Here is a 7,192-nt window from a genome sequence, read left to right on the forward strand (position 1 = left end):
CTGGAATTATTTATCCTATCTCCGACAGCCAATGGGTGAGTCCCGTCCAAGTAGTTCCTAAGAAGGTAGGCCTCACAGTGATCAAGAATGAAAAGGATGAGCTTATCCCCACAAGAGTGCAGAACAACTGGTGAGTCTGCATTGATTATAGGAGGCTGAACCAGGTAACCAGAAAAGATCATTTTCCGCTGCCATTCATTGATCAAATGCTTGAGCGCTTGGCAGGTAAATCTCATTACTGTTTTCTTGATGGTTTTTCTGGTTATATGCAAATCACTATTGCTCCTGAGGATCAGGAAAAGACCACATTCATCTGCCACTTCGACACTTTTGATTATAGGAGGATGCCTTTCGGCCTGTGCAATGTCCCTAGTACCTTCCAGCGGTGCATGATTAGTATTTTCAGTGATTTTTTAGAAAATTGCATATAGGTGTTTATGGATGATTTCAATGTATATGGATCCTCTTTTGATGTTTGTTTGGATAGTCTGGAAAAGGTTTTGAATAGATGCATTGAAACTAATCTTGTTCTAAATTTTGAAAAATGTCATTTTATGGTTGAGCAAGGTATAGTTTTAGGCCACATTATTTCCAATAAGGGCATTGAAGTAGATCCTGCAAAAAATTTTGTTATTTCACAATTGCCTTACCCCTCTTGCGTGCAAGAGGTGCAATCTTTTCTTGGTCATGCAGGATTCTACAGGCGCTTTATAAGAGATTTTAGCAAAGTAGCCCTTCCACTATCCAACTTGTTGCAAAAGGAGGTGGAGTTTGACTTTAATGATAAATGCAAAGAGGCTTTTGATTGCCTCAAAAGAGCACTGACTACCACCCTCATCATCCACGCACCCGACTGGACAACCCCTTTTGAACTTATGTGTGATGCATCAAAGTATGCATTAGGGGCTATCCTTGCTCAGAAAATTGATAAATTGCCTAGGATGATATATTATGCTTCTAGGACTTTAGATGCTGCCCAAGCGAATTATACTACTACTGAGAAAGAGCTACTAGCCATAGTTTTTGCTCTTGAAAAATTTCGTTCTTATTTGCTTGGTACTCGCATTATTGTTTATACTGACCATGCAGCTTTAAAGTACTTATTGAAGAAGGCTGATTCAAAGCCTAGGTTGATCCGATGGATGCTCTGGCTCCAAGAATTTGACTTGGAGATCCGTGATAGGACCGGAGCACAAAATTTAGTTGATGATCATTTAAGCCAGATCGAACATGTGTCTGATGAGGACTCACCCATTCGGGATGATTTCCTGGATGATCATTTATATATATTGTATAGTATTTCTGATTCTTTTTCTACTCCCTGGTTTGCTAACATTGTCAATTATTTAGTTGCTTCTATTTTTCCTCCCTTAGCATCTAAGGCTCAAAAAGATAAAATTAAAAGTGATGCTAAGCATTTTATTTGGGATGACCCCTACTTGTGGAAATTGTGCAGTGATCAGGTCATTAGATTATGCATCCCAGATCATGAGACTGACTCAGTCCTGCAGTTTTGTCATTCTTCCGTACCGAGAGGTCATCTGGGTGTTCAAAGGACAGCTCGCAAAGTGCTTGACTGTGGCTTTTATTGGCCCACCATCTTTAAAGATGTGTGGAAGATTTGTAGCACTTGTGAGCAGTGTCAGAGAGTAGGAAGTGGACTTGCATGGCGACAATAAATGCCTCAGCAACCTATGCTATTCTGTGAGGTGTTTGATGTTTGGGGTATAGATTTCATGGGCCCTTTTCTTGTATCTTATGGTTATGTTTACATTCTCCTTGTAGTTGATTATGTTTCGAAATGGGTGGAAGCCAAGCCCACTTGAACTAATGATGCTAAGGTTGTTGTAGATTTTGTCAGATCTAATATGTTTTGCAGGTTTGTAGTACCTAAAGCAATCGTTAGTGATCAAGGAACCCATTTTTGCAACAAATCAATGCATGCCATGCTTAAAAAGTACGAGGTTGTACATAGAGTATACACACCATACCACCCCCAAACCAATGGATAGGCAGAAATTTCTAACAGGGAGATCAAGAGAATTTTAGAGAAAATTATGCAGCGAAGCAGGAAAGATTGGAGTACCAGGCTTGATGATGCTCTTTGGGCTCATCGGACTGCCTACAAAGAACCCATAGGAATGTCTCCTTATCGGGTTGTCTTTGGAAAGGCATGTCATCTTCCAGTGGAGATTGAGCACAAAGCATACTGGGCAGTGAAGACCTGCAACTTCTCTATGGATCAAGCTAGTGAGGAAAGAAAGTTGCAACTGAGTGAGTTAGATGAGATCCGCCTAGAAGCCTACGAGAATGCCAAGTTCTACAAATAAAAGATCAAGAAGTTCCAGGATAGCATGATAATTAAGAAGGACTTCATGGTTGGGCAAAAAGTGTTATTGTATAATTCTAAGCTTGGACTCATGAGTGGTAAGTTGAGGTCTAAGTGGATTGGTCTTTTTGTTGTTACTAATGTTTTTCCTTATGGTATAGTTGAGATCAAAAGCGACTCCACAAACAAGAGCTTCAAGGTCAATGGACACTGACTTAAGCCATTCCTCACAAACCCTTCTTTAGTGGACGTAGTGGTGGAAGAGACTTCCTTACTCCACCCTACTCTTCCTCCACCATGACTTAGGGAGTTTTTCTTTTCCTATCTCCTTCTTTACTTTTATTACATTTGTCCGACTCTATTTGATGGTTTAATTGATTTTAATCTTTTACTTGTTCTACATTGAGGACAATGTGTTGTTTAAGTATGGGGGGGGGAGTGTTCTTTTTGGTTTTGCTAGTTTTGTTAAATTTGTTAATTTTGTTAGTTTGTTGGGTTTCTAGTTTAATATTTTAGGTCAATTTTGTTTGCATGTACAACTTTGCATGTTTTTCTTTGAATTATAGGATATGTTCAAGAAATGGGTAATTGTTTCGAAAATAAAAGTCTCTTAACATTTTGTGATTTGAAATCCTTGTTTTTCCTCTACATGTCATGATAGTTTTGAAAGCTCAATTTGGAAGTGATAAGTTTACCTTTGTGAGAATTTGAGCCATCCATCATCATAATCTTTTGGTGTGTTTTTCCCCATTGATTCCTTGCACAATAGCCTTGGCTTGATTCTTGCTGATGCTTCCTAATTCACATGCATATTTGGAAATGATTTAGGCAATTTTGTTCTTATAAGCCTCTAGCCAAATGGACCTACCATGAATTAATTCCTTTGATAGCCCTTTTGAGCCTTGTTTCCCTTTCCTTGTTTTGAAGCTCACTACAAGCCTTAAGTGAAAAACCATGATATCACCTTAACCTTAAGGAATTTTGGAGCTTTGGAATTGTTTTGGGAATAAATGTGAGGGGTTTTGTTGGATAACATGTTTTGTTGGCTATGCTTCATGATGTATTTTTGGGCCATACTGATGTTATGAGTTAAATGTTGGACATGTTGTTGAATGATATGCTAGTTCTCAAATGCTACTGTTCAATAAAAAAAAATTTGCAAAAAAAAAAACAAAAAAAATTAGTTGAATTAATTCGAAAAAAAGAAAAAGAAAAGCAATAAAGTTGAGTGAATAATATCTTTAATGGAAAAAGAATGATGAGACTCTTGGCTCTACTCTTTGCGTTTAAATTTTATCTTTAGGTTTTCTTATTTTTTTTCTTAATATGCACTTATTCCCCATTGCTCCTCTATTCCTTTGGGATTTAGCTACTTATTCCATATTTTTCCCTACCTTGTCCTTGGCCCCATTACAACCTTAAAAGACCTTTTGACCCTCGCGTGCTTGTGTTTATTGGTTGATTGTCAATTTTAGAATCTTGCCAAGTTTATGTGGTGTTGGTTTTCAAGGGTGCTTTGAGGGTAAATAGTAGCCTAGACACTTGAGAGATAGAGTGTATATCTTGTGAGGCTTTATCACTTTTCATTCTTGAGCTAATTAACTATTTTTCCATGATTGGGTTGCTTGGATGATTTTCACGAATTTCTTGACTCTTTGGATCTCTTCATGTTAGATGTTACCCATTCCTTGATGTTCATTGAGAAATATGTAAATGTTTTTCTTTGTCTCTCTTTGATATCCTCGGGTTTTGTTCTTTGTTTCATTTTGCCTAGGAGTGCAAAAGGCTAACTATGGGGGGTTTTGATGTGCCATTATTTTCTCATATTTCTTAACTCTTTTTGCACCATTTTAATTACTGATTAGTCTTAATTGTCAAATTAATTATGCAATTTTATCACTTGGGCCTATTCGACTAATTTTGTGTTTTTAATTTAATTTCAAGAGAATTATAAGCAATTGGGCTTGAATCCAGAATTGGACTTGGACTTGAAGAGAGTAGACAATTTTATCAAATCTTATCTTATCTAGATCAAATCTTATCTTATCCAGATTTTATCTAATCTAGATATTATTTCATCTAGATCTTATCTTATCTTATTTAAATTTTATTTCATCTAGATTTTATTTTATCTTATCTTATCTTGTCTAGATTTTATTTTATTTATGGGTTTGGACTTAAAACAGATTTGTAAGCTTTGGGGCTGAAAATATATAACAGCACCAAGGCTCTAGTTTGACTCTCTCCTCTTTTCGTTTTTAGTTTTAGGCTTTTCTTCTTTTAGACACTTTTTCCTTTTGCAATTTCCAGTTTTTACTTTTCGTTTTAGCAATAAAATTTCGTTTTCTATTGATTAATGGAAGGCTAAGTCTCTAGCGTTGTTTTCTCTTGAGGATCAAGCACAGTTCTCTTTGAGGTTCTATTATTAATATTAAATTTTGTTCAGTTTTTCCTCTTCACTAATTACTCTGTGTTTGTTGCTATTAATTCATGCATGCTTAGTGCTTGATTAATTGTCTCTGCGCTTAATTTTCGTTCATGTTTAATGATTGTTCATGATTAATTGGTGTATGTGTTGCTTAATCACATAATGAATGCCTTATGTTAAATTTCACTTAGTAATTTAATTTAGGGTTGGATTAAGTGGTTGAACTGATAAAGGATAAACTCTCGTAACCTAGGATAAGAGACTTGCTTGTGAATCAAGGGGAAGCAACGTGTTTTAATTCTACTATTTTCGAATTCACATCTATTCGCTGTTTAATTTACAAAGGCAAACAACCCCCCTCCCCAATTCGTTACTATTTTCCTACTATTTGTTATGAATTTTTGGTTTATCATTGTTTGTTGGGAAACGACCTAGGATCACTTCCTAGTTACTGCATTTTAATGTTTATTTGATTCGGGTACGGCCTCGATCACTTAGGCACTTTAATTGGTCCATGGTCTTTGGCACTTGGTTTTGGCCACGTTCATACCTCATACGACACAGGAAATAGAATAATTGTGGTAGAGTATACTTTGTACTAAGGGGGCGTGTCACCTAGCAGGGAACTCCTCTGGGCCCCAGGCTAATCACCTATGGGGGGGCAGTTACATGCACAACTAGGTGGTCTCAACGAACTCTGCATGGTTTCCTAAGTGAGAGTGTCGTGTGGATACGCTTAGGCTATTTCCTGGGATTTGGTTGTTGGTACTTACCTCATTGCATCTGAGAGTTGAGTCAGTTGCATGCATCATTCTGTGTAGTCTTGATTGGATCCATGGATGGATGATGAGAAATTGTTGAATATGGATGATGAGTAATTGTTGAATGTGGATGATGAATAATTGTTGGATGTGAGTTTTGAATAATGAATGTTGTGTAAGCTCATAATGTTTGCCTATGTTTCTTGCTAATTGTGGTTATTTGGATTTGGTATTGGTTCTTTTTATAATGTACTCACCCTTGCAATTTTGTATCGTGTGGTTGATACTTGTGATGATCGCGAACCTTGTTCGTGGGAGCAGAATGACAGTAGCAAGGTGCAGGGAGTAAGATTCTGGTGAGGAGTCGTCGAGCCAACGTGACGACGTTGGCATTATTTTGGGAGAAAGTTGTTTTTTGTTTATCAATTCCTCCATAGTTGGGTTATGAGTCATTTTGTTGAATCAAAGATATAAACTTCAGATTTTACCTCTATTTTCATAAGAAAAATTAAGGGAGTTCTTTTTATAAAAATTGAAATTCTCGCATATTAGAGTGTTCATATCGTAGCGACGAAGCGGGTCGTTATAGAAGACTCAATGTCTATCGACCGAGACTACTTTAGTCTCCCTTTTTCGTCATCCAGAGACAATCAAGTCCGATGACACGCAGAGACCAACATGGTCATCTGCACTGTTTGTTGAAGACTCAATATCTATCAACCGAGACTACTTTAGTCTCCTCTTTTCGTCATGCAGAGACAATCAAGTCCGATCACATACAGAGACCAACATGGTAATCTGCACCCTTTGTCGAAGACTCAATGTCTATCGACCGAGACTACTTTAGTCTCTCCTTTTCGTCAACCAGAGGCAAGCGAGCCCATTGACACGCAGAGACCAACGTGGTCATCTGCTCCTTTTATCAAAGACTCAATGTCTATTGACCAAGACTACTTTAGTCTCTCCTTTTCGTTAGCCAGAGGCAAGCGAGCCCGTTGACACGCAGAGACCAATGTGGTCATCTGCTCCTTTTGTCAAAGACTCAATTTCTATCAACTGAGACTACTTTAGTCTCTTCCTTTCGTCATCCAGAGACAATCAAGTCCAATGACACACAGAGACCAACATGGTCATCTGCACCCTTTGTCGAAGACTCAATGTCTATCGACCGAGACTACTTTAGTCTCCCCTTTTTGTCATCCAAAGACAATCAAGTCCGATGACACGCGAAGACCAACTTGGTCATTATTAGTCGGTGAATACGACTAACTTTTGTGTCTAAAACTTGTGTAAATTGTATCAAACTCCTCCAATTTATGGTTATTTTGTAGTGTTATAAGTTCTTTTAGTTAAAGATAGGTAATAAATACTTAGTAATTCTATTTTTTGTGTTTAATAATCATTTTCTCTCAATTTCAGGTTAATTAGGCAAGTTTGTGAAGGGCTGATTTTCACCTTCTCGCTAAGACAATCTGCTGGCTTAGTGAGCCATCCGCTGAGCACAACACTCCTTGGCTGTAAGAAGGATGAGTTGTGCATGTCCGCTAAGCGAAGGGTCATCCCGCTAAGCGCACCGCTTCGGTCCATCCGCTGAGCCAGAAAAGCACGCGCTAAGTCGATATTCACTAATGTGCGCTGAGCGGATCAGAGTTGCGCTAAGCGCACGAGCACGAA

This window comes from Glycine max, chromosome 5, assembly GCF_000004515.6.
Source record: "Glycine max cultivar Williams 82 chromosome 5, Glycine_max_v4.0, whole genome shotgun sequence".
Classification (NCBI taxonomy): Eukaryota; Viridiplantae; Streptophyta; class Magnoliopsida; order Fabales; family Fabaceae; genus Glycine; species Glycine max.